General features: G+C 45.9%; 18 non-coding genes across 18 annotated transcripts; 10 read left to right on the top strand and 8 right to left on the bottom strand.

Annotated features, from left to right (window-relative positions):
* The first annotated feature begins 19 nt into the window (after positions 1-19).
* Positions 20-126, top strand: LOC138297868 (U6 spliceosomal RNA). The gene has a single exon (XR_011204405.1). It is a non-coding gene; the product is annotated as a U6 spliceosomal RNA (small nuclear RNA).
* A 1,782-nt stretch (positions 127-1,908) lies between these two features.
* On the bottom strand, positions 1,909-1,981 carry TRNAH-AUG (transfer RNA histidin (anticodon AUG)). Its single transcript has one exon. It is a non-coding gene; the product is annotated as a tRNA-His (tRNA).
* Positions 1,982-2,760: 779 nt separating this feature from the next.
* On the top strand, positions 2,761-2,867 carry LOC138297784 (U6 spliceosomal RNA). Its single transcript, XR_011204324.1, has one exon. It is a non-coding gene; the product is annotated as a U6 spliceosomal RNA (small nuclear RNA).
* A 1,782-nt stretch (positions 2,868-4,649) lies between these two features.
* Positions 4,650-4,722, bottom strand: TRNAH-AUG (transfer RNA histidin (anticodon AUG)). The gene has a single exon. It is a non-coding gene; the product is annotated as a tRNA-His (tRNA).
* A 778-nt stretch (positions 4,723-5,500) lies between these two features.
* LOC138297785 (U6 spliceosomal RNA) lies at positions 5,501-5,607 on the top strand. Its single transcript, XR_011204325.1, has one exon. It is a non-coding gene; the product is annotated as a U6 spliceosomal RNA (small nuclear RNA).
* A 2,633-nt stretch (positions 5,608-8,240) lies between these two features.
* On the top strand, positions 8,241-8,347 carry LOC138297786 (U6 spliceosomal RNA). Its single transcript, XR_011204326.1, has one exon. It is a non-coding gene; the product is annotated as a U6 spliceosomal RNA (small nuclear RNA).
* A 1,782-nt stretch (positions 8,348-10,129) lies between these two features.
* Positions 10,130-10,202, bottom strand: TRNAH-AUG (transfer RNA histidin (anticodon AUG)). The gene has a single exon. It is a non-coding gene; the product is annotated as a tRNA-His (tRNA).
* A 778-nt stretch (positions 10,203-10,980) lies between these two features.
* LOC138297787 (U6 spliceosomal RNA) lies at positions 10,981-11,087 on the top strand. Its single transcript, XR_011204327.1, has one exon. It is a non-coding gene; the product is annotated as a U6 spliceosomal RNA (small nuclear RNA).
* Positions 11,088-12,869: 1,782 nt separating this feature from the next.
* On the bottom strand, positions 12,870-12,942 carry TRNAH-AUG (transfer RNA histidin (anticodon AUG)). Its single transcript has one exon. It is a non-coding gene; the product is annotated as a tRNA-His (tRNA).
* A 778-nt stretch (positions 12,943-13,720) lies between these two features.
* On the top strand, positions 13,721-13,827 carry LOC138297789 (U6 spliceosomal RNA). The gene has a single exon (XR_011204328.1). It is a non-coding gene; the product is annotated as a U6 spliceosomal RNA (small nuclear RNA).
* Positions 13,828-15,609: 1,782 nt separating this feature from the next.
* TRNAH-AUG (transfer RNA histidin (anticodon AUG)) lies at positions 15,610-15,682 on the bottom strand. Its single transcript has one exon. It is a non-coding gene; the product is annotated as a tRNA-His (tRNA).
* Positions 15,683-16,460: 778 nt separating this feature from the next.
* Positions 16,461-16,567, top strand: LOC138297790 (U6 spliceosomal RNA). The gene has a single exon (XR_011204329.1). It is a non-coding gene; the product is annotated as a U6 spliceosomal RNA (small nuclear RNA).
* Positions 16,568-18,349: 1,782 nt separating this feature from the next.
* Positions 18,350-18,422, bottom strand: TRNAH-AUG (transfer RNA histidin (anticodon AUG)). The gene has a single exon. It is a non-coding gene; the product is annotated as a tRNA-His (tRNA).
* A 778-nt stretch (positions 18,423-19,200) lies between these two features.
* On the top strand, positions 19,201-19,307 carry LOC138297791 (U6 spliceosomal RNA). The gene has a single exon (XR_011204330.1). It is a non-coding gene; the product is annotated as a U6 spliceosomal RNA (small nuclear RNA).
* A 1,782-nt stretch (positions 19,308-21,089) lies between these two features.
* TRNAH-AUG (transfer RNA histidin (anticodon AUG)) lies at positions 21,090-21,162 on the bottom strand. Its single transcript has one exon. It is a non-coding gene; the product is annotated as a tRNA-His (tRNA).
* Positions 21,163-21,940: 778 nt separating this feature from the next.
* Positions 21,941-22,047, top strand: LOC138297793 (U6 spliceosomal RNA). Its single transcript, XR_011204332.1, has one exon. It is a non-coding gene; the product is annotated as a U6 spliceosomal RNA (small nuclear RNA).
* A 1,782-nt stretch (positions 22,048-23,829) lies between these two features.
* On the bottom strand, positions 23,830-23,902 carry TRNAH-AUG (transfer RNA histidin (anticodon AUG)). The gene has a single exon. It is a non-coding gene; the product is annotated as a tRNA-His (tRNA).
* A 778-nt stretch (positions 23,903-24,680) lies between these two features.
* On the top strand, positions 24,681-24,787 carry LOC138297794 (U6 spliceosomal RNA). Its single transcript, XR_011204333.1, has one exon. It is a non-coding gene; the product is annotated as a U6 spliceosomal RNA (small nuclear RNA).
* Positions 24,788-26,323: the final 1,536 nt, after the last annotated feature.

Here is a 26,323-nt window from a genome sequence, read left to right on the forward strand (position 1 = left end):
GAAGGCTCACCCATGAAGTGTGCTTGCTTCGCCGGCACATATACTAAAATTGGAACGATACAGAGAAGATTAGCATGGCCCCTGCGCAAGGATGACACGCAAATTCGTGAAGCGTTCCATATTTTTAACAGCTTTCGAGAGAGAAAGGTCCTTTGTTTGCAAGTCTTCTAGTAATAATAAAGCAACTTCCAGTGCCTTCCTTCCCATTTGTATTTTTGAATTGGCCGCCCCTCAACATTCTTAAGGTGTTAACCGCTCCTGCAGGCCAATGCCAGTGCCCAGCTGCATTTAGCAAGGAAGACTTCAGCACTTCAGTGACCTTTCTTTCTATTTTCCAGCCTCCCTGTCATTATCCTTTACCCCGTCCCCCAACTCTATACTGTTGCCAGTGACGCATTGCTTTGTGGGAAGCTGGGCAGAGCAGAGAGAAGGGCAGGGCCTATGCAAATGAGGGCCTCTGGGCCATATGGGGACCCCCTTTTCAGCAGGACTGCTAAAGTAAGCCTTGCCACCAGATTGCTTGGTGAAGCTGGAAATACCAGGCCAGGTGAGGCACTGGGTTCTATCGGTCCATTGAGGACCCATTGGGCCGGCCTCCCTCAGTTTCTGAGGTCCAAGAAATGTTCACCCTGCACCCTTTTAGAGAGGTTTTGGCCGATCGTGGCCGATCGGGGATTAGAGGGGCAGAAGGCAGAAACAGCACAATGCTCTTGAAGCTGCCCTAATCCACCTCTCTCCCCGCCTTGGGTTCCATCTGGGTGTGTCAGGTGTTGGCCCATGGATAACAAGGAACTGGCTCAGTGCATTATGATTCTCACAAAATTAAAAGGGCCATCTATCAAGTGCTAACTCAAACACACTACACACTCTGGCACACATCTGTGTTAACAACCTTTATACCTTGTTTGAAGGATCAAGGACCCCTGTTGAAATCCCAGACCCGCGCACCCCTTGAGGGTGAACGCTTGGCTGTTTCAAAATTCAGTTTTACTGGGGGGTTATGATGGACTTTTCAAGACCCACGTCTGGGCAACATTTGAAATCATTCCCCCCATTTCTCTCAGAAATGCCTATGGTTCGGGGAGTAGTTGCTCCACAATCTTTCTCTTCCACCAATCAGTAGTATTTCCTTGAGAGCTGTTTACTATATTGAATCTTTGGAGGTAAATGTTCCTTTCATCTGCAAGCAGGCTCTTTTTAAGAATGTTTGCCATCATAGGCAGTGTAACTTTTCGCCCCCTACCTAGGCATTCTAATTCTCTTCCACCAAATCAAAGACATTGCCTCATTGTGCATATAATTGTGTGCCCGCCGTCCCCTGCTTTGTTATTGAGGCTGCCATCAATCGAATGACATCTGCCTGTGCCCAAGAGTAGTATTACTGATGAGCATTAAACTGCAGCCTACTGATTAAAAAATCACAATAGATGAAAAAGTGCAAGGTCTACATAGGGTTCAAACCTGCAGTCTTCAGATCCAAAAGAAGGCATGTTATCTCTTTCACCAGGAGCCTTTTCACATGGGGCTTCTTTCTATAATTTTCAAGAGAGTTCTAAAAGGTGGGTGTCTTGAACAGTTGTTCCTAAAAATCCTGCACAACCAATTTTTTAGACCCCTGCGACCCGCATCTTGACCCTTGAAGTAAAACTATTTTCACTCCAGAAAACAAATGTTGTGAAGTTTTCCTCCCTTGTTCAAAAAGCTTAGGCTTGGGAAACATTCAAAGGTCAGGCTCATAGAATCCAGGACAATCATTAAACTTTCTACTAGCCACAGTTGCTATCACAGCCTCCTTACCACAGAACGATTGTTGGATACATCCCGCACCGGAATGTTAATCCTACAAGAAGACTGAGATAATTAAGAACTCAAGTGCAATTACATGAAAAAAGGGACCGGCAACCCTTCCGAGCCAGATAGGAGTCGAACCTACAATCTTCTGATCCATAGTCAGAAGCGTTATCCATTGCGCCACTGGCCCCATATAAAAGCACTTTCCCCCTTCTCCTTCAGAGAGTGCTAGAGAATGCGCGCCCTCGCGTGTGTGTGTGTCTGTGTTTTAAAACGTCATTCTATCACAATATGTAACCACATTTACAACGCACACTGAAGCTGCAAGTGAACTTACCTGCCCCCCTGAAATTACGTTCTGTCAGGTTTTCGTAACTTACACCAAGGACCCTAGGAGAGAAAAGGACACAAGTGCCAGACCAAGCAGACCCAGCAGCAAAGAAACATTTTGAATAAGCATTAGTTTCTTACAGAGTCTGGTTCAACATCATCGTTTCCAGAGCTGTAAGGGGCTGAGCCTGAGGATTCCTTAGTAAGCAGGCCAGTACAACACTAAAGCGTTTATTATTCAAATACAGGTGAAAATTAAGACACCTTTTCATATGCTCTCTCTGCCCTGGAACCCACCACAACACCATCCCACTCCCACAAGCCATCACCTAGCCTACTGTGCAGCTGACTCACCTTTTCCATCAACGTTCCCCAGGAAGTGTGATGTCACAATGCTCTTTGCCTGTAGTCTGGACCATGAGCCTTTGCAACCTGGCGTAATGAAGATGCTTACAATGTGTGAAGATTTGGACCACAAATATAGGGAATAGAAGTGGATTGTTAGGCCTCATGCCTTATTGCCATGTGTCTCAGAATTGAATGCTTACTGGACCATCCAATCAGCGCTTTCAGGCCACCCTACGTCTGAAGACTGCAGATTCAGGGAGTGTATATACATTGAAGGCTCACCCATGAAGTGTGCTTGCTTCGGCGGCACATATACTAAAATTGGAACGATACAGAGAAGATTAGCATGGCCCCTGCGCAAGGATGACACGCAAATTCGTGAAGCGTTCCATATTTTTAAAAGCTTTCGAGAGAGAAAGGTCCTTTGTTTGCAAGTCTTCTAGTAATAATAAAGCAACTTCCAGTGCCTTCCTTCCCATTTGTATTTTTGAATTGGCCGCCCCTCAACATTCTTAAGGTGTTAACCGCTCCTGCAGGCCAATGCCAGTGCCCAGCTGCATTTAGCAAGGAAGACTTCAGCACTTCAGTGACCTTTCTTTCTATTTTCCAGCCTCCCTGTCATTATCCTTTACCCCGTCCCCCAACTCTATACTGTTGCCAGTGACGCATTGCTTTGTGGGAAGCTGGGCAGAGCAGAGAGAAGGGCAGGGCCTATGCAAATGAGGGCCTCTGGGCCATATGGGGACCCCCTTTTCAGCAGGACTGCTAAAGTCAGCCTTGCCACCAGATTGCTTGGTGAAGCTGGAAATACCAGGCCAGGTGATGCACCGGGTTCTATCGGTCCATTGAGGACCCATTGGGCCGGCCTCCCTCAGTTTCTGAGGTCCAAGAAATGTTCACCCTGCAACCTTTTAGAGAGGTTTTGGCCGATCATGGCCGATCGGGGATGAGAGGGGCAGAAGGCAGAAACAGCACAATGCTCTTGAAGCTGCTCTAATCCACCTCTCTCCCCGCCTTGGGTTCCATCTGGGTGTGTCAGGTGTTGGCCCATGGATAACAAGGAACTGGCTCAGTGCATTATGATTCTCACAAAATTAAAAGGGCCATCTATCAAGTGCTAACTCAAACACACTACACACTCTGGCACACATCTGTGTTAACAACCTTTATACCTTGTTTGAAGGATCAAGGACCCCTGTTGAAATCCCAGACCCGCGCACCCCTTGAGGGTGAACGCTTGGCTGTTTCAAAATTCAGTTTTACTGGGGGGTTATGATGGACTTTTCAAGACCCACGTCTGGGCAACATTTGAAATCATTCCCCCCATTTCTCTCAGAAATGCCTATGGTTCGGGGAGTAGTTGCTCCACAATCTTTCTCTTCCACCAATCAGTAGTATTTCCTTGAGAGCTGTTTACTATATTGAATCTTTGGAGGTAAATGTTCCTTTCATCTGCAAGCAGGCTCTTTTTAAGAATGTTTGCCATCATAGGCAGTGTAACTTTTCGCCCCCTACCTAGGCATTCTAATTCTCTTCCACCAAATCAAAGACATTGCCTCATTGTGCATATAATTGTGTGCCCGCCGTCCCCTGCTTTGTTATTGAGGCTGCCATCAATCGAATGACATCTGCCTGTGCCCAAGAGTAGTATTACTGATGAGCATTAAACTGCAGCCTACTGATAAAAAAATCACAATAGATGAAAAAGTGCAAGGTCTACATAGGGTTCAAACCTGCAGTCTTCAGATCCAAAAGAAGGCATGTTATCTCTTTCACCAGGAGCCTTTTCACATGGGGCTTCTTTCTATAATTTTCAAGAGAGTTCTAAAAGGTGGGTGTCTTGAACAGTTGTTCCTAAAAATCCTGCACAACCAATTTTTTAGACCCCTGCGACCCGCATCTTGACCCTTGAAGTAAAACTATTTTCACTCCAGAAAACAAATGTTGTGAAGTTTTCCTCCCTTGTTCAAAAAGCTTAGGCTTGGGAAACATTCAAAGGTCAGGCTCATAGAATCCAGGACAATCATTAAACTTTCTACTAGCCACAGTTGCTATCACAGCCTCCTTACCACAGAACGATTGTTGGATACATCCCGCACCGGAATGTTAATCCTACAAGAAGACTGAGATAATTAAGAACTCAAGTGCAATTACATGAAAAAAGGGACCGGCAACCCTTCCGAGCCAGATAGGAGTCGAACCTACAATCTTCTGATCCATAGTCAGAAGCGTTATCCATTGCGCCACTGGCCCCATATAAAAGCACTTTCCCCCTTCTCCTTCAGAGAGTGCTAGAGAATGCGCGCCCTCGCGTGTGTGTGTGTCTGTGTTTTAAAACGTCATTCTATCACAATATGTAACCACATTTACAACGCACACTGAAGCTGCAAGTGAACTTACCTGCCCCCCTGAAATTACGTTCTGTCAGGTTTTCGTAACTTACACCAAGGACCCTAGGAGAGAAAAGGACACAAGTGCCAGACCAAGCAGACCCAGCAGCAAAGAAACATTTTGAATAAGCATTAGTTTCTTACAGAGTCTGGTTCAACATCATCGTTTCCAGAGCTGTAAGGGGCTGAGCCTGAGGATTCCTTAGTAAGCAGGCCAGTACAACACTAAAGCGTTTATTATTCAAATACAGGTGAAAATTAAGACACCTTTTCATATGCTCTCTCTGCCCTGGAACCCACCACAACACCATCCCACTCCCACAAGCCATCACCTAGCCTACTGTGCAGCTGACTCACCTTTTCCATCAACGTTCCCCAGGAAGTGTGATGTCACAATGCTCTTTGCCTGTAGTCTGGACCATGAGCCTTTGCAACCTGGCGTAATGAAGATGCTTACAATGTGTGAAGATTTGGACCACAAATATAGGGAATAGAAGTGGATTGTTAGGCCTCATGCTTATTGCCATGTGTCTCAGAATTGAATGCTTACTGGACCATCCAATCAGCGCTTTCAGGCCACCCTACGTCTGAAGACTGCAGATTCAGGGAGTGTATATACATTGAAGGCTCACCCATGAAGTGTGCTTGCTTCGGCGGCACATATACTAAAATTGGAACGATACAGAGAAGATTAGCATGGCCCCTGCGCAAGGATGACACGCAAATTCGTGAAGCGTTCCATATTTTTAAAAGCTTTCGAGAGAGAAAGGTCCTTTGTTTGCAAGTCTTCTAGTAATAATAAAGCAACTTCCAGTGCCTTCCTTCCCATTTGTATTTTTGAATTGGCCGCCCCTCAACATTCTTAAGGTGTTAACCGCTCCTGCAGGCCAATGCCAGTGCCCAGCTGCATTTAGCAAGGAAGACTTCAGCACTTCAGTGACCTTTCTTTCTATTTTCCAGCCTCCCTGTCATTATCCTTTACCCCGTCCCCCAACTCTATACTGTTGCCAGTGACGCATTGCTTTGTGGGAAGCTGGGCAGAGCAGAGAGAAGGGCAGGGCCTATGCAAATGAGGGCCTCTGGGCCATATGGGGACCCCCTTTTCAGCAGGACTGCTAAAGTCAGCCTTGCCACCAGATTGCTTGGTGAAGCTGGAAATACCAGGCCAGGTGATGCACCGGGTTCTATCGGTCCATTGAGGACCCATTGGGCCGGCCTCCCTCAGTTTCTGAGGTCCAAGAAATGTTCACCCTGCAACCTTTTAGAGAGGTTTTGGCCGATCATGGCCGATCGGGGATGAGAGGGGCAGAAGGCAGAAACAGCACAATGCTCTTGAAGCTGCTCTAATCCACCTCTCTCCCCGCCTTGGGTTCCATCTGGGTGTGTCAGGTGTTGGCCCATGGATAACAAGGAACTGGCTCAGTGCATTATGATTCTCACAAAATTAAAAGGGCCATCTATCAAGTGCTAACTCAAACACACTACACACTCTGGCACACATCTGTGTTAACAACCTTTATACCTTGTTTGAAGGATCAAGGACCCCTGTTGAAATCCCAGACCCGCGCACCCCTTGAGGGTGAACGCTTGGCTGTTTCAAAATTCAGTTTTACTGGGGGGTTATGATGGACTTTTCAAGACCCACGTCTGGGCAACATTTGAAATCATTCCCCCCATTTCTCTCAGAAATGCCTATGGTTCGGGGAGTAGTTGCTCCACAATCTTTCTCTTCCACCAATCAGTAGTATTTCCTTGAGAGCTGTTTACTATATTGAATATTTGGAGGTAAATGTTCCTTTCATCTGCAAGCAGGCTCTTTTTAAGAATGTTTGCCATCATAGGCAGTGTAACTTTTCGCCCCCTACCTAGGCATTCTAATTCTCTTCCACCAAATCAAAGACATTGCCTCATTGTGCATATAATTGTGTGCCCGCCGTCCCCTGCTTTGTTATTGAGGCTGCCATCAATCGAATGACATCTGCCTGTGCCCAAGAGTAGTATTACTGATGAGCATTAAACTGCAGCCTACTGATAAAAAAATCACAATAGATGAAAAAGTGCAAGGTCTACATAGGGTTCAAACCTGCAGTCTTCAGATCCAAAAGAAGGCATGTTATCTCTTTCACCAGGAGCCTTTTCACATGGGGCTTCTTTCTATAATTTTCAAGAGAGTTCTAAAAGGTGGGTGTCTTGAACAGTTGTTCCTAAAAATCCTGCACAACCAATTTTTTAGACCCCTGCGACCCGCATCTTGACCCTTGAAGTAAAACTATTTTCACTCCAGAAAACAAATGTTGTGAAGTTTTCCTCCCTTGTTCAAAAAGCTTAGGCTTGGGAAACATTCAAAGGTCAGGCTCATAGAATCCAGGACAATCATTAAACTTTCTACTAGCCACAGTTGCTATCACAGCCTCCTTACCACAGAACGATTGTTGGATACATCCCGCACCGGAATGTTAATCCTACAAGAAGACTGAGATAATTAAGAACTCAAGTGCAATTACATGAAAAAAGGGACCGGCAACCCTTCCGAGCCAGATAGGAGTCGAACCTACAATCTTCTGATCCATAGTCAGAAGTGTTATCCATTGCGCCACTGGCCCCATATAAAAGCACTTTCCCCCTTCTCCTTCAGAGAGTGCTAGAGAATGCGCGCCCTCGCGTGTGTGTGTGTCTGTGTTTTAAAACGTCATTCTATCACAATATGTAACCACATTTACAACGCACACTGAAGCTGCAAGTGAACTTACCTGCCCCCCTGAAATTACGTTCTGTCAGGTTTTCGTAACTTACACCAAGGACCCTAGGAGAGAAAAGGACACAAGTGCCAGACCAAGCAGACCCAGCAGCAAAGAAACATTTTGAATAAGCATTAGTTTCTTACAGAGTCTGGTTCAACATCATCGTTTCCAGAGCTGTAAGGGGCTGAGCCTGAGGATTCCTTAGTAAGCAGGCCAGTACAACACTAAAGCGTTTATTATTCAAATACAGGTGAAAATTAAGACACCTTTTCATATGCTCTCTCTGCCCTGGAACCCACCACAACACCATCCCACTCCCACAAGCCATCACCTAGCCTACTGTGCAGCTGACTCACCTTTTCCATCAACGTTCCCCAGGAAGTGTGATGTCACAATGCTCTTTGCCTGTAGTCTGGACCATGAGCCTTTGCAACCTGGCGTAATGAAGATGCTTACAATGTGTGAAGATTTGGACCACAAATATAGGGAATAGAAGTGGATTGTTAGGCCTCATGCTTATTGCCATGTGTCTCAGAATTGAATGCTTACTGGACCATCCAATCAGCGCTTTCAGGCCACCCTACGTCTGAAGACTGCAGATTCAGGGAGTGTATATACATTGAAGGCTCACCCATGAAGTGTGCTTGCTTCGGCGGCACATATACTAAAATTGGAACGATACAGAGAAGATTAGCATGGCCCCTGCGCAAGGATGACACGCAAATTCGTGAAGCGTTCCATATTTTTAAAAGCTTTCGAGAGAGAAAGGTCCTTTGTTTGCAAGTCTTCTAGTAATAATAAAGCAACTTCCAGTGCCTTCCTTCCCATTTGTATTTTTGAATTGGCCGCCCCTCAACATTCTTAAGGTGTTAACCGCTCCTGCAGGCCAATGCCAGTGCCCAGCTGCATTTAGCAAGGAAGACTTCAGCACTTCAGTGACCTTTCTTTCTATTTTCCAGCCTCCCTGTCATTATCCTTTACCCCGTCCCCCAACTCTATACTGTTGCCAGTGACGCATTGCTTTGTGGGAAGCTGGGCAGAGCAGAGAGAAGGGCAGGGCCTATGCAAATGAGGGCCTCTGGGCCATATGGGGACCCCCTTTTCAGCAGGACTGCTAAAGTCAGCCTTGCCACCAGATTGCTTGGTGAAGCTGGAAATACCAGGCCAGGTGATGCACCGGGTTCTATCGGTCCATTGAGGACCCATTGGGCCGGCCTCCCTCAGTTTCTGAGGTCCAAGAAATGTTCACCCTGCAACCTTTTAGAGAGGTTTTGGCCGATCATGGCCGATCGGGGATGAGAGGGGCAGAAGGCAGAAACAGCACAATGCTCTTGAAGCTGCTCTAATCCACCTCTCTCCCCGCCTTGGGTTCCATCTGGGTGTGTCAGGTGTTGGCCCATGGATAACAAGGAACTGGCTCAGTGCATTATGATTCTCACAAAATTAAAAGGGCCATTTATCAAGTGCTAACTCAAACACACTACACACTCTGGCACACATCTGTGTTAACAACCTTTATACCTTGTTTGAAGGATCAAGGACCCCTGTTGAAATCCCAGACCCGCGCACCCCTTGAGGGTGAACGCTTGGCTGTTTCAAAATTCAGTTTTACTGGGGGGTTATGATGGACTTTTCAAGACCCACGTCTGGGCAACATTTGAAATCATTCCCCCCATTTCTCTCAGAAATGCCTATGGTTCGGGGAGTAGTTGCTCCACAATCTTTCTCTTCCACCAATCAGTAGTATTTCCTTGAGAGCTGTTTACTATATTGAATCTTTGGAGGTAAATGTTCCTTTCATCTGCAAGCAGGCTCTTTTTAAGAATGTTTGCCATCATAGGCAGTGTAACTTTTCGCCCCCTACCTAGGCATTCTAATTCTCTTCCACCAAATCAAAGACATTGCCTCATTGTGCATATAATTGTGTGCCCGCCGTCCCCTGCTTTGTTATTGAGGCTGCCATCAATCGAATGACATCTGCCTGTGCCCAAGAGTAGTATTACTGATGAGCATTAAACTGCAGCCTACTGATAAAAAAATCACAATAGATGAAAAAGTGCAAGGTCTACATAGGGTTCAAACCTGCAGTCTTCAGATCCAAAAGAAGGCATGTTATCTCTTTCACCAGGAGCCTTTTCACATGGGGCTTCTTTCTATAATTTTCAAGAGAGTTCTAAAAGGTGGGTGTCTTGAACAGTTGTTCCTAAAAATCCTGCACAACCAATTTTTTAGACCCCTGCGACCCGCATCTTGACCCTTGAAGTAAAACTATTTTCACTCCAGAAAACAAATGTTGTGAAGTTTTCCTCCCTTGTTCAAAAAGCTTAGGCTTGGGAAACATTCAAAGGTCAGGCTCATAGAATCCAGGACAATCATTAAACTTTCTACTAGCCACAGTTGCTTTCACAGCCTCCTTACCACAGAACGATTGTTGGATACATCCCGCACCGGAATGTTAATCCTACAAGAAGACTGAGATAATTAAGAACTCAAGTGCAATTACATGAAAAAAGGGACCGGCAACCCTTCCGAGCCAGATAGGAGTCGAACCTACAATCTTCTGATCCATAGTCAGAAGCGTTATCCATTGCGCCACTGGCCCCATATAAAAGCACTTTCCCCCTTCTCCTTCAGAGAGTGCTAGAGAATGCGCGCCCTCGCGTGTGTGTGTGTCTGTGTTTTAAAACGTCATTCTATCACAATATGTAACCACATTTACAACGCACACTGAAGCTGCAAGTGAACTTACCTGCCCCCCTGAAATTACGTTCTGTCAGGTTTTCGTAACTTACACCAAGGACCCTAGGAGAGAAAAGGACACAAGTGCCAGACCAAGCAGACCCAGCAGCAAAGAAACATTTTGAATAAGCATTAGTTTCTTACAGAGTCTGGTTCAACATCATCGTTTCCAGAGCTGTAAGGGGCTGAGCCTGAGGATTCCTTAGTAAGCAGGCCAGTACAACACTAAAGCGTTTATTATTCAAATACAGGTGAAAATTAAGACACCTTTTCATATGCTCTCTCTGCCCTGGAACCCACCACAACACCATCCCACTCCCACAAGCCATCACCTAGCCTACTGTGCAGCTGACTCACCTTTTCCATCAACGTTCCCCAGGAAGTGTGATGTCACAATGCTCTTTGCCTGTAGTCTGGACCATGAGCCTTTGCAACCTGGCGTAATGAAGATGCTTACAATGTGTGAAGATTTGGACCACAAATATAGGGAATAGAAGTGGATTGTTAGGCCTCATGCTTATTGCCATGTGTCTCAGAATTGAATGCTTACTGGACCATCCAATCAGCGCTTTCAGGCCACCCTACGTCTGAAGACTGCAGATTCAGGGAGTGTATATACATTGAAGGCTCACCCATGAAGTGTGCTTGCTTCGGCGGCACATATACTAAAATTGGAACGATACAGAGAAGATTAGCATGGCCCCTGCGCAAGGATGACACGCAAATTCGTGAAGCGTTCCATATTTTTAAAAGCTTTCGAGAGAGAAAGGTCCTTTGTTTGCAAGTCTTCTAGTAATAATAAAGCAACTTCCAGTGCCTTCCTTCCCATTTGTATTTTTGAATTGGCCGCCCCTCAACATTCTTAAGGTGTTAACCGCTCCTGCAGGCCAATGCCAGTGCCCAGCTGCATTTAGCAAGGAAGACTTCAGCACTTCAGTGACCTTTCTTTCTATTTTCCAGCCTCCCTGTCATTATCCTTTACCCCGTCCCCCAACTCTATACTGTTGCCAGTGACGCATTGCTTTGTGGGAAGCTGGGCAGAGCAGAGAGAAGGGCAGGGCCTATGCAAATGAGGGCCTCTGGGCCATATGGGGACCCCCTTTTCAGCAGGACTGCTAAAGTAAGCCTTGCCACCAGATTGCTTGGTGAAGCTGGAAATACCAGGCCAGGTGAGGCACTGGGTTTTATCGGTCCATTGAGGACCCATTGGGCCAGCCTCCCTCAGTTTCTGAGGTCCAAGAAATGTTCACCCTGCACCCTTTTAGAGAGGTTTTGGCCGATCGTGGCCGATCGGGGATGAGAGGGGCAGAAGGCAGAAACAGCACAATGCTCTTGAAGCTGCCCTAATCCACCTCTCTCCCCGCCTTGGGTTCCATCTGGGTGTGTCAGGTGTTGGCCCATGGATAACAAGGAACTGGCTCAGTGCATTATGATTCTCACAAAATTAAAAGGGCCATCTATCAAGTGCTAACTCAAACACACTACACACTCTGGCACACATCTGTGTTAACAACCTTTATACCTTGTTTGAAGGATCAAGGACCCCTGTTGAAATCCCAGACCCGCGCACCCCTTGAGGGTGAACGCTTGGCTGTTTCAAAATTCAGTTTTACTGGGGGGTTATGATGGACTTTTCAAGACCCACGTCTGGGCAACATTTGAAATCATTCCCCCCATTTCTCTCAGAAATGCCTATGGTTCGGGGAGTAGTTGCTCCACAATCTTTCTCTTCCACCAATCAGTAGTATTTCCTTGAGAGCTGTTTACTATATTGAATCTTTGGAGGTAAATGTTCCTTTCATCTGCAAGCAGGCTCTTTTTAAGAATGTTTGCCATCATAGGCAGTGTAACTTTTCGCCCCCTACCTAGGCATTCTAATTCTCTTCCACCAAATCAAAGACATTGCCTCATTGTGCATATAATTGTGTGCCCGCCGTCCCCTGCTTTGTTATTGAGGCTGCCATCAATCGAATGACATCTGCCTGTGCCCAAGAGTAGTATTACTGATGAGCATTAAACTGCAGCCTACTGATAAAAAAATCACAATAGATGAAAAAGTGCAAGGTCTACATAGGGTTCAAACCTGCAGTCTTCAGATCCAAAAGAAGGCATGTTATCTCTTTCACCAGGAGCCTTTTCACATGGGGCTTCTTTCTATAATTTTCAAGAGAGTTCTAAAAGGTGGGTGTCTTGAACAGTTGTTCCTAAAAATCCTGCACAACCAATTTTTTAGACCCCTGCGACCCGCATCTTGACCCTTGAAGTAAAACTATTTTCACTCCAGAAAACAAATGTTGTGAAGTTTTCCTCCCTTGTTCAAAAAGCTTAGGCTTGGGAAACATTCAAAGGTCAGGCTCATAGAATCCAGGACAATCATTAAACTTTCTACTAGCCACAGTTGCTATCACAGCCTCCTTACCACAGAACGATTGTTGGATACATCCCGCACCGGAATGTTAATCCTACAAGAAGACTGAGATAATTAAGAACTCAAGTGCAATTACATGAAAAAAGGGACCGGCAACCCTTCCGAGCCAGATAGGAGTCGAACCTACAATCTTCTGATCCATAGTCAGAAGCGTTATCCATTGCGCCACTGGCCCCATATAAAAGCACTTTCCCCCTTCTCCTTCAGAGAGTGCTAGAGAATGCGCGCCCTCGCGTGTGTGTGTGTCTGTGTTTTAAAACGTCATTCTATCACAATATGTAACCACATTTACAACGCACACTGAAGCTGCAAGTGAACTTACCTGCCCCCCTGAAATTACGTTCTGTCAGGTTTTCGTAACTTACACCAAGGACCCTAGGAGAGAAAAGGACACAAGTGCCAGACCAAGCAGACCCAGCAGCAAAGAAACATTTTGAATAAGCATTAGTTTCTTACAGAGTCTGGTTCAACATCATCGTTTCCAGAGCTGTAAGGGGCTGAGCCTGAGGATTCCTTAGTAAGCAGGCCAGTACAACACTAAAGCGTTTATTATTCAAATACAGGTGAAAATTAAGACACCTTTTCATATGCTCTCTCTGCCCTGGAACCCACCACAACACCATCCCACTCCCACAAGCCATCACCTAGCCTACTGTGCAGCTGACTCACCTTTTCCATCAACGTTCCCCAGGAAGTGTGATGTCACAATGCTCTTTGCCTGTAGTCTGGACCATGAGCCTTTGCAACCTGGCGTAATGAAGATGCTTACAATGTGTGAAGATTTGGACCACAAATATAGGGAATAGAAGTGGATTGTTAGGCCTCATGCTTATTGCCATGTGTCTCAGAATTGAATGCTTACTGGACCATCCAATCAGCGCTTTCAGGCCACCCTACGTCTGAAGACTGCAGATTCAGGGAGTGTATATACATTGAAGGCTCACCCATGAAGTGTGCTTGCTTCGGCGGCACATATACTAAAATTGGAACGATACAGAGAAGATTAGCATGGCCCCTGCGCAAGGATGACACGCAAATTCGTGAAGCGTTCCATATTTTTAAAAGCTTTCGAGAGAGAAAGGTCCTTTGTTTGCAAGTCTTCTAGTAATAATAAAGCAACTTCCAGTGCCTTCCTTCCCATTTGTATTTTTGAATTGGCCGCCCCTCAACATTCTTAAGGTGTTAACCGCTCCTGCAGGCCAATGCCAGTGCCCAGCTGCATTTAGCAAGGAAGACTTCAGCACTTCAGTGACCTTTCTTTCTATTTTCCAGCCTCCCTGTCATTATCCTTTACCCCGTCCCCCAACTCTATACTGTTGCCAGTGACGCATTGCTTTGTGGGAAGCTGGGCAGAGCAGAGAGAAGGGCAGGGCCTATGCAAATGAGGGCCTCTGGGCCATATGGGGACCCCCTTTTCAGCAGGACTGCTAAAGTCAGCCTTGCCACCAGATTGCTTGGTGAAGCTGGAAATACCAGGCCAGGTGATGCACCGGGTTCTATCGGTCCATTGAGGACCCATTGGGCCGGCCTCCCTCAGTTTCTGAGGTCCAAGAAATGTTCACCCTGCAACCTTTTAGAGAGGTTTTGGCCGATCATGGCCGATCGGGGATGAGAGGGGCAGAAGGCAGAAACAGCACAATGCTCTTGAAGCTGCTCTAATCCACCTCTCTCCCCGCCTTGGGTTCCATCTGGGTGTGTCAGGTGTTGGCCCATGGATAACAAGGAACTGGCTCAGTGCATTATGATTCTCACAAAATTAAAAGGGCCATTTATCAAGTGCTAACTCAAACACACTACACACTCTGGCACACATCTGTGTTAACAACCTTTATACCTTGTTTGAAGGATCAAGGACCCCTGTTGAAATCCCAGACCCGCGCACCCCTTGAGGGTGAACGCTTGGCTGTTTCAAAATTCAGTTTTACTGGGGGGTTATGATGGACTTTTCAAGACCCACGTCTGGGCAACATTTGAAATCATTCCCCCCATTTCTCTCAGAAATGCCTATGGTTCGGGGAGTAGTTGCTCCACAATCTTTCTCTTCCACCAATCAGTAGTATTTCCTTGAGAGCTGTTTACTATATTGAATCTTTGGAGGTAAATGTTCCTTTCATCTGCAAGCAGGCTCTTTTTAAGAATGTTTGCCATCATAGGCAGTGTAACTTTTCGCCCCCTACCTAGGCATTCTAATTCTCTTCCACCAAATCAAAGACATTGCCTCATTGTGCATATAATTGTGTGCCCGCCGTCCCCTGCTTTGTTATTGAGGCTGCCATCAATCGAATGACATCTGCCTGTGCCCAAGAGTAGTATTACTGATGAGCATTAAACTGCAGCCTACTGATAAAAAAATCACAATAGATGAAAAAGTGCAAGGTCTACATAGGGTTCAAACCTGCAGTCTTCAGATCCAAAAGAAGGCATGTTATCTCTTTCACCAGGAGCCTTTTCACATGGGGCTTCTTTCTATAATTTTCAAGAGAGTTCTAAAAGGTGGGTGTCTTGAACAGTTGTTCCTAAAAATCCTGCACAACCAATTTTTTAGACCCCTGCGACCCGCATCTTGACCCTTGAAGTAAAACTATTTTCACTCCAGAAAACAAATGTTGTGAAGTTTTCCTCCCTTGTTCAAAAAGCTTAGGCTTGGGAAACATTCAAAGGTCAGGCTCATAGAATCCAGGACAATCATTAAACTTTCTACTAGCCACAGTTGCTATCACAGCCTCCTTACCACAGAACGATTGTTGGATACATCCCGCACCGGAATGTTAATCCTACAAGAAGACTGAGATAATTAAGAACTCAAGTGCAATTACATGAAAAAAGGGACCGGCAACCCTTCCGAGCCAGATAGGAGTCGAACCTACAATCTTCTGATCCATAGTCAGAAGCGTTATCCATTGCGCCACTGGCCCCATATAAAAGCACTTTCCCCCTTCTCCTTCAGAGAGTGCTAGAGAATGCGCGCCCTCGCGTGTGTGTGTGTCTGTGTTTTAAAACGTCATTCTATCACAATATGTAACCACATTTACAACGCACACTGAAGCTGCAAGTGAACTTACCTGCCCCCCTGAAATTACGTTCTGTCAGGTTTTCGTAACTTACACCAAGGACCCTAGGAGAGAAAAGGACACAAGTGCCAGACCAAGCAGACCCAGCAGCAAAGAAACATTTTGAATAAGCATTAGTTTCTTACAGAGTCTGGTTCAACATCATCGTTTCCAGAGCTGTAAGGGGCTGAGCCTGAGGATTCCTTAGTAAGCAGGCCAGTACAACACTAAAGCGTTTATTATTCAAATACAGGTGAAAATTAAGACACCTTTTCATATGCTCTCTCTGCCCTGGAACCCACCACAACACCATCCCACTCCCACAAGCCATCACCTAGCCTACTGTGCAGCTGACTCACCTTTTCCATCAACGTTCCCCAGGAAGTGTGATGTCACAATGCTCTTTGCCTGTAGTCTGGACCATGAGCCTTTGCAACCTGGCGTAATGAAGATGCTTACAATGTGTGAAGATTTGGACCACAAATATAGGGAATAGAAGTGGATTGTTAGGCCTCATGCTTATTGCCATGTGTCTCAGAATTGAATGCTTACTGGACCATCCAATCAGCGCTTTCAGGCCACCCTACGTCTGAAGACTGCAGATTCAGGGAGTGTATATACATTGAAGGCTCACCCATGAAGTGTGCTTGCTTCGGCGGCACATATACTAAAATTGGAACGATACAGAGAAGATTAGCATGGCCCCTGCGCAAGGATGACACGCAAATTCGTGAAGCGTTCCATATTTTTAAAAGCTTTCGAGAGAGAAAGGTCCTTTGTTTGCAAGTCTTCTAGTAATAATAAAGCAACTTCCAGTGCCTTCCTTCCCATTTGTATTTTTGAATTGGCCGCCCCTCAACATTCTTAAGGTGTTAACCGCTCCTGCAGGCCAATGCCAGTGCCCAGCTGCATTTAGCAAGGAAGACTTCAGCACTTCAGTGACCTTTCTTTCTATTTTCCAGCCTCCCTGTCATTATCCTTTACCCCGTCCCCCAACTCTATACTGTTGCCAGTGACGCATTGCTTTGTGGGAAGCTGGGCAGAGCAGAGAGAAGGGCAGGGCCTATGCAAATGAGGGCCTCTGGGCCATATGGGGACCCCCTTTTCAGCAGGACTGCTAAAGTCAGCCTTGCCACCAGATTGCTTGGTGAAGCTGGAAATACCAGGCCAGGTGATGCACCGGGTTCTATCGGTCCATTGAGGACCCATTGGGCCGGCCTCCCTCAGTTTCTGAGGTCCAAGAAATGTTCACCCTGCAACCTTTTAGAGAGGTTTTGGCCGATCATGGCCGATCGGGGATGAGAGGGGCAGAAGGCAGAAACAGCACAATGCTCTTGAAGCTGCTCTAATCCACCTCTCTCCCCGCCTTGGGTTCCATCTGGGTGTGTCAGGTGTTGGCCCATGGATAACAAGGAACTGGCTCAGTGCATTATGATTCTCACAAAATTAAAAGGGCCATTTATCAAGTGCTAACTCAAACACACTACACACTCTGGCACACATCTGTGTTAACAACCTTTATACCTTGTTTGAAGGATCAAGGACCCCTGTTGAAATCCCAGACCCGCGCACCCCTTGAGGGTGAACGCTTGGCTGTTTCAAAATTCAGTTTTACTGGGGGGTTATGATGGACTTTTCAAGACCCACGTCTGGGCAACATTTGAAATCATTCCCCCCATTTCTCTCAGAAATGCCTATGGTTCGGGGAGTAGTTGCTCCACAATCTTTCTCTTCCACCAATCAGTAGTATTTCCTTGAGAGCTGTTTACTATATTGAATCTTTGGAGGTAAATGTTCCTTTCATCTGCAAGCAGGCTCTTTTTAAGAATGTTTGCCATCATAGGCAGTGTAACTTTTCGCCCCCTACCTAGGCATTCTAATTCTCTTCCACCAAATCAAAGACATTGCCTCATTGTGCATATAATTGTGTGCCCGCCGTCCCCTGCTTTGTTATTGAGGCTGCCATCAATCGAATGACATCTGCCTGTGCCCAAGAGTAGTATTACTGATGAGCATTAAACTGCAGCCTACTGATAAAAAAATCACAATAGATGAAAAAGTGCAAGGTCTACATAGGGTTCAAACCTGCAGTCTTCAGATCCAAAAGAAGGCATGTTATCTCTTTCACCAGGAGCCTTTTCACATGGGGCTTCTTTCTATAATTTTCAAGAGAGTTCTAAAAGGTGGGTGTCTTGAACAGTTGTTCCTAAAAATCCTGCACAACCAATTTTTTAGACCCCTGCGACCCGCATCTTGACCCTTGAAGTAAAACTATTTTCACTCCAGAAAACAAATGTTGTGAAGTTTTCCTCCCTTGTTCAAAAAGCTTAGGCTTGGGAAACATTCAAAGGTCAGGCTCATAGAATCCAGGACAATCATTAAACTTTCTACTAGCCACAGTTGCTATCACAGCCTCCTTACCACAGAACGATTGTTGGATACATCCCGCACCGGAATGTTAATCCTACAAGAAGACTGAGATAATTAAGAACTCAAGTGCAATTACATGAAAAAAGGGACCGGCAACCCTTCCGAGCCAGATAGGAGTCGAACCTACAATCTTCTGATCCATAGTCAGAAGCGTTATCCATTGCGCCACTGGCCCCATATAAAAGCACTTTCCCCCTTCTCCTTCAGAGAGTGCTAGAGAATGCGCGCCCTCGCGTGTGTGTGTGTCTGTGTTTTAAAACGTCATTCTATCACAATATGTAACCACATTTACAACGCACACTGAAGCTGCAAGTGAACTTACCTGCCCCCCTGAAATTACGTTCTGTCAGGTTTTCGTAACTTACACCAAGGACCCTAGGAGAGAAAAGGACACAAGTGCCAGACCAAGCAGACCCAGCAGCAAAGAAACATTTTGAATAAGCATTAGTTTCTTACAGAGTCTGGTTCAACATCATCGTTTCCAGAGCTGTAAGGGGCTGAGCCTGAGGATTCCTTAGTAAGCAGGCCAGTACAACACTAAAGCGTTTATTATTCAAATACAGGTGAAAATTAAGACACCTTTTCATATGCTCTCTCTGCCCTGGAACCCACCACAACACCATCCCACTCCCACAAGCCATCACCTAGCCTACTGTGCAGCTGACTCACCTTTTCCATCAACGTTCCCCAGGAAGTGTGATGTCACAATGCTCTTTGCCTGTAGTCTGGACCATGAGCCTTTGCAACCTGGCGTAATGAAGATGCTTACAATGTGTGAAGATTTGGACCACAAATATAGGGAATAGAAGTGGATTGTTAGGCCTCATGCTTATTGCCATGTGTCTCAGAATTGAATGCTTACTGGACCATCCAATCAGCGCTTTCAGGCCACCCTACGTCTGAAGACTGCAGATTCAGGGAGTGTATATACATTGAAGGCTCACCCATGAAGTGTGCTTGCTTCGGCGGCACATATACTAAAATTGGAACGATACAGAGAAGATTAGCATGGCCCCTGCGCAAGGATGACACGCAAATTCGTGAAGCGTTCCATATTTTTAAAAGCTTTCGAGAGAGAAAGGTCCTTTGTTTGCAAGTCTTCTAGTAATAATAAAGCAACTTCCAGTGCCTTCCTTCCCATTTGTATTTTTGAATTGGCCGCCCCTCAACATTCTTAAGGTGTTAACCGCTCCTGCAGGCCAATGCCAGTGCCCAGCTGCATTTAGCAAGGAAGACTTCAGCACTTCAGTGACCTTTCTTTCTATTTTCCAGCCTCCCTGTCATTATCCTTTACCCCGTCCCCCAACTCTATACTGTTGCCAGTGACGCATTGCTTTGTGGGAAGCTGGGCAGAGCAGAGAGAAGGGCAGGGCCTATGCAAATGAGGGCCTCTGGGCCATATGGGGACCCCCTTTTCAGCAGGACTGCTAAAGTCAGCCTTGCCACCAGATTGCTTGGTGAAGCTGGAAATACCAGGCCAGGTGATGCACCGGGTTCTATCGGTCCATTGAGGACCCATTGGGCCGGCCTCCCTCAGTTTCTGAGGTCCAAGAAATGTTCACCCTGCAACCTTTTAGAGAGGTTTTGGCCGATCGTGGCCGATCGGGGATGAGAGGGGCAGAAGGCAGAAACAGCACAATGCTCTTGAAGCTGCTCTAATCCACCTCTCTCCCCGCCTTGGGTTCCATCTGGGTGTGTCAGGTGTTGGCCCATGGATAACAAGGAACTGGCTCAGTGCATTATGATTCTCACAAAATTAAAAGGGCCATTTATCAAGTGCTAACTCAAACACACTACACACTCTGGCACACATCTGTGTTAACAACCTTTATACCTTGTTTGAAGGATCAAGGACCCCTGTTGAAATCCCAGACCCGCGCACCCCTTGAGGGTGAACGCTTGGCTGTTTCAAAATTCAGTTTTACTGGGGGGTTATGATGGACTTTTCAAGACCCACGTCTGGGCAACATTTGAAATCATTCCCCCCATTTCTCTCAGAAATGCCTATGGTTCGGGGAGTAGTTGCTCCACAATCTTTCTCTTCCACCAATCAGTAGTATTTCCTTGAGAGCTGTTTACTATATTGAATCTTTGGAGGTAAATGTTCCTTTCATCTGCAAGCAGGCTCTTTTTAAGAATGTTTGCCATCATAGGCAGTGTAACTTTTCGCCCCCTACCTAGGCATTCTAATTCTCTTCCACCAAATCAAAGACATTGCCTCATTGTGCATATAATTGTGTGCCCGCCGTCCCCTGCTTTGTTATTGAGGCTGCCATCAATCGAATGACATCTGCCTGTGCCCAAGAGTAGTATTACTGATGAGCATTAAACTGCAGCCTACTGATAAAAAAATCACAATAGATGAAAAAGTGCAAGGTCTACATAGGGTTCAAACCTGCAGTCTTCAGATCCAAAAGAAGGCATGTTATCTCTTTCACCAGGAGCCTTTTCACATGGGGCTTCTTTCTATAATTTTCAAGAGAGTTCTAAAAGGTGGGTGTCTTGAACAGTTGTTCCTAAAAATCCTGCACAACCAATTTTTTAGACCCCTGCGACCCGCATCTTGACCCTTGAAGTAAAACTATTTTCACTCCAGAAAACAAATGTTGTGAAGTTTTCCTCCCTTGTTCAAAAAGCTTAGGCTTGGGAAACATTCAAAGGTCAGGCTCATAGAATCCAGGACAATCATTAAACTTTCTACTAGCCACAGTTGCTATCACAGCCTCCTTACCACAGAACGATTGTTGGATACATCCCGCACCGGAATGTTAATCCTACAAGAAGACTGAGATAATTAAGAACTCAAGTGCAATTACATGAAAAAAGGGACCGGCAACCCTTCCGAGCCAGATAGGAGTCGAACCTACAATCTTCTGATCCATAGTCAGAAGCGTTATCCATTGCGCCACTGGCCCCATATAAAAGCACTTTCCCCCTTCTCCTTCAGAGAGTGCTAGAGAATGCGCGCCCTCGCGTGTGTGTGTGTCTGTGTTTTAAAACGTCATTCTATCACAATATGTAACCACATTTACAACGCACACTGAAGCTGCAAGTGAACTTACCTGCCCCCCTGAAATTACGTTCTGTCAGGTTTTCGTAACTTACACCAAGGACCCTAGGAGAGAAAAGGACACAAGTGCCAGACCAAGCAGACCCAGCAGCAAAGAAACATTTTGAATAAGCATTAGTTTCTTACAGAGTCTGGTTCAACATCATCGTTTCCAGAGCTGTAAGGGGCTGAGCCTGAGGATTCCTTAGTAAGCAGGCCAGTACAACACTAAAGCGTTTATTATTCAAATACAGGTGAAAATTAAGACACCTTTTCATATGCTCTCTCTGCCCTGGAACCCACCACAACACCATCCCACTCCCACAAGCCATCACCTAGCCTACTGTGCAGCTGACTCACCTTTTCCATCAACGTTCCCCAGGAAGTGTGATGTCACAATGCTCTTTGCCTGTAGTCTGGACCATGAGCCTTTGCAACCTGGCGTAATGAAGATGCTTACAATGTGTGAAGATTTGGACCACAAATATAGGGAATAGAAGTGGATTGTTAGGCCTCATGCTTATTGCCATGTGTCTCAGAATTGAATGCTTACTGGACCATCCAATCAGCGGTTTCAGGCCACCCTACGTCTGAAGACTGCAGATTCAGGGAGTGTATATACATTGAAGGCTCACCCATGAAGTGTGCTTGCTTCGGCGGCACATATACTAAAATTGGAACGATACAGAGAAGATTAGCATGGCCCCTGCGCAAGGATGACACGCAAATTCGTGAAGCGTTCCATATTTTTAAAAGCTTTCGAGAGAGAAAGGTCCTTTGTTTGCAAGTCTTCTAGTAATAATAAAGCAACTTCCAGTGCCTTCCTTCCCATTTGTATTTTTGAATTGGCCGCCCCTCAACATTCTTAAGGTGTTAACCGCTCCTGCAGGCCAATGCCAGTGCCCAGCTGCATTTAGCAAGGAAGACTTCAGCACTTCAGTGACCTTTCTTTCTATTTTCCAGCCTCCCTGTCATTATCCTTTACCCCGTCCCCCAACTCTATACTGTTGCCAGTGACGCATTGCTTTGTGGGAAGCTGGGCAGAGCAGAGAGAAGGGCAGGGCCTATGCAAATGAGGGCCTCTGGGCCATATGGGGACCCCCTTTTCAGCAGGACTGCTAAAGTCAGCCTTGCCACCAGATTGCTTGGTGAAGCTGGAAATACCAGGCCAGGTGATGCACCGGGTTCTATCGGTCCATTGAGGACCCATTGGGCCGGCCTCCCTCAGTTTCTGAGGTCCAAGAAATGTTCACCCTGCAACCTTTTAGAGAGGTTTTGGCCGATCGTGGCCGATCGGGGATGAGAGGGGCAGAAGGCAGAAACAGCACAATGCTCTTGAAGCTGCTCTAATCCACCTCTCTCCCCGCCTTGGGTTCCATCTGGGTGTGTCAGGTGTTGGCCCATGGATAACAAGGAACTGGCTCAGTGCATTATGATTCTCACAAAATTAAAAGGGCCATTTATCAAGTGCTAACTCAAACACACTACACACTCTGGCACACATCTGTGTTAACAACCTTTATACCTTGTTTGAAGGATCAAGGACCCCTGTTGAAATCCCAGACCCGCGCACCCCTTGAGGGTGAACGCTTGGCTGTTTCAAAATTCAGTTTTACTGGGGGGTTATGATGGACTTTTCAAGACCCACGTCTGGGCAACATTTGAAATCATTCCCCCCATTTCTCTCAGAAATGCCTATGGTTCGGGGAGTAGTTGCTCCACAATCTTTCTCTTCCACCAATCAGTAGTATTTCCTTGAGAGCTGTTTACTATATTGAATCTTTGGAGGTAAATGTTCCTTTCATCTGCAAGCAGGCTCTTTTTAAGAATGTTTGCCATCATAGGCAGTGTAACTTTTCGCCCCCTACCTAGGCATTCTAATTCTCTTCCACCAAATCAAAGACATTGCCTCATTGTGCATATAATTGTGTGCCCGCCGTCCCCTGCTTTGTTATTGAGGCTGCCATCAATCGAATGACATCTGCCTGTGCCCAAGAGTAGTATTACTGATGAGCATTAAACTGCAGCCTACTGATAAAAAAATCACAATAGATGAAAAAGTGCAAGGTCTACATAGGGTTCAAACCTGCAGTCTTCAGATCCAAAAGAAGGCATGTTATCTCTTTCACCAGGAGCCTTTTCACATGGGGCTTCTTTCTATAATTTTCAAGAGAGTTCTAAAAGGTGGGTGTCTTGAACAGTTGTTCCTAAAAATCCTGCACAACCAATTTTTTAGACCCCTGCGACCCGCATCTTGACCCTTGAAGTAAAACTATTTTCACTCCAGAAAACAAATGTTGTGAAGTTTTCCTCCCTTGTTCAAAAAGCTTAGGCTTGGGAAACATTCAAAGGTCAGGCTCATAGAATCCAGGACAATCATTAAACTTTCTACTAGCCACAGTTGCTATCACAGCCTCCTTACCACAGAACGATTGTTGGATACATCCCGCACCGGAATGTTAATCCTACAAGAAGACTGAGATAATTAAGAACTCAAGTGCAATTACATGAAAAAAGGGACCGGCAACCCTTCCGAGCCAGATAGGAGTCGAACCTACAATCTTCTGATCCATAGTCAGAAGCGTTATCCATTGCGCCACTGGCCCCATATAAAAGCACTTTCCCCCTTCTCCTTCAGAGAGTGCTAGAGAATGCGCGCCCTCGCGTGTGTGTGTGTCTGTGTTTTAAAACGTCATTCTATCACAATATGTAACCACATTTACAACGCACACTGAAGCTGCAAGTGAACTTACCTGCCCCCCTGAAATTACGTTCTGTCAGGTTTTCGTAACTTACACCAAGGACCCTAGGAGAGAAAAGGACACAAGTGCCAGACCAAGCAGACCCAGCAGCAAAGAAACATTTTGAATAAGCATTAGTTTCTTACAGAGTCTGGTTCAACATCATCGTTTCCAGAGCTGTAAGGGGCTGAGCCTGAGGATTCCTTAGTAAGCAGGCCAGTACAACACTAAAGCGTTTATTATTCAAATACAGGTGAAAATTAAGACACCTTTTCATATGCTCTCTCTGCCCTGGAACCCACCACAACACCATCCCACTCCCACAAGCCATCACCTAGCCTACTGTGCAGCTGACTCACCTTTTCCATCAACGTTCCCCAGGAAGTGTGATGTCACAATGCTCTTTGCCTGTAGTCTGGACCATGAGCCTTTGCAACCTGGCGTAATGAAGATGCTTACAATGTGTGAAGATTTGGACCACAAATATAGGGAATAGAAGTGGATTGTTAGGCCTCATGCTTATTGCCATGTGTCTCAGAATTGAATGCTTACTGGACCATCCAATCAGCGCTTTCAGGCCACCCTACGTCTGAAGACTGCAGATTCAGGGAGTGTATATACATTGAAGGCTCACCCATGAAGTGTGCTTGCTTCGGCGGCACATATACTAAAATTGGAACGATACAGAGAAGATTAGCATGGCCCCTGCGCAAGGATGACACGCAAATTCGTGAAGCGTTCCATATTTTTAAAAGCTTTCGAGAGAGAAAGGTCCTTTGTTTGCAAGTCTTCTAGTAATAATAAAGCAACTTCCAGTGCCTTCCTTCCCATTTGTATTTTTGAATTGGCCGCCCCTCAACATTCTTAAGGTGTTAACCGCTCCTGCAGGCCAATGCCAGTGCCCAGCTGCATTTAGCAAGGAAGACTTCAGCACTTCAGTGACCTTTCTTTCTATTTTCCAGCCTCCCTGTCATTATCCTTTACCCCGTCCCCCAACTCTATACTGTTGCCAGTGACGCATTGCTTTGTGGGAAGCTGGGCAGAGCAGAGAGAAGGGCAGGGCCTATGCAAATGAGGGCCTCTGGGCCATATGGGGACCCCCTTTTCAGCAGGACTGCTAAAGTAAGCCTTGCCACCAGATTGCTTGGTGAAGCTGGAAATACCAGGCCAGGTGAGGCACTGGGTTTTATCGGTCCATTGAGGACCCATTGGGCCAGCCTCCCTCAGTTTCTGAGGTCCAAGAAATGTTCACCCTGCACCCTTTTAGAGAGGTTTTGGCCGATCGTGGCCGATCGGGGATGAGAGGGGCAGAAGGCAGAAACAGCACAATGCTCTTGAAGCTGCCCTAATCCACCTCTCTCCCCGCCTTGGGTTCCATCTGGGTGTGTCAGGTGTTGGCCCATGGATAACAAGGAACTGGCTCAGTGCATTATGATTCTCACAAAATTAAAAGGGCCATCTATCAAGTGCTAACTCAAACACACTACACACTCTGGCACACATCTGTGTTAACAACCTTTATACCTTGTTTGAAGGATCAAGGACCCCTGTTGAAATCCCAGACCCGCGCACCCCTTGAGGGTGAACGCTTGGCTGTTTCAAAATTCAGTTTTACTGGGGGGTTATGATGGACTTTTCAAGACCCACGTCTGGGCAACATTTGAAATCATTCCCCCCATATCTCTCAGAAATGCCTATGGTTCGGGGAGTAGTTGCTCCACAATCTTTCTCTTCCACCAATCAGTAGTATTTCCTTGAGAGCTGTTTACTATATTGAATCTTTGGAGGTAAATGTTCCTTTCATCTGCAAGCAGGCTCTTTTTAAGAATGTTTGCCATCATAGGCAGTGTAACTTTTCGCCCCCTACCTAGGCATTCTAATTCTCTTCCACCAAATCAAAGACATTGCCTCATTGTGCATATAATTGTGTGCCCGCCGTCCCCTGCTTTGTTATTGAGGCTGCCATCAATCGAATGACATCTGCCTGTGCCCAAGAGTAGTATTACTGATGAGCATTAAACTGCAGCCTACTGATAAAAAAATCACAATAGATGAAAAAGTGCAAGGTCTACATAGGGTTCAAACCTGCAGTCTTCAGATCCAAAAGAAGGCATGTTATCTCTTTCACCAGGAGCCTTTTCACATGGGGCTTCTTTCTATAATTTTCAAGAGAGTTCTAAAAGGTGGGTGTCTTGAACAGTTGTTCCTAAAAATCCTGCACAACCAATTTTTTAGACCCCTGCGACCCGCATCTTGACCCTTGAAGTAAAACTATTTTCACTCCAG

This window comes from Pleurodeles waltl, chromosome 5 (assembly GCF_031143425.1).
Source record: "Pleurodeles waltl isolate 20211129_DDA chromosome 5, aPleWal1.hap1.20221129, whole genome shotgun sequence".
Lineage (NCBI taxonomy): Eukaryota > Metazoa > Chordata > Amphibia > Caudata > Salamandridae > Pleurodeles > Pleurodeles waltl.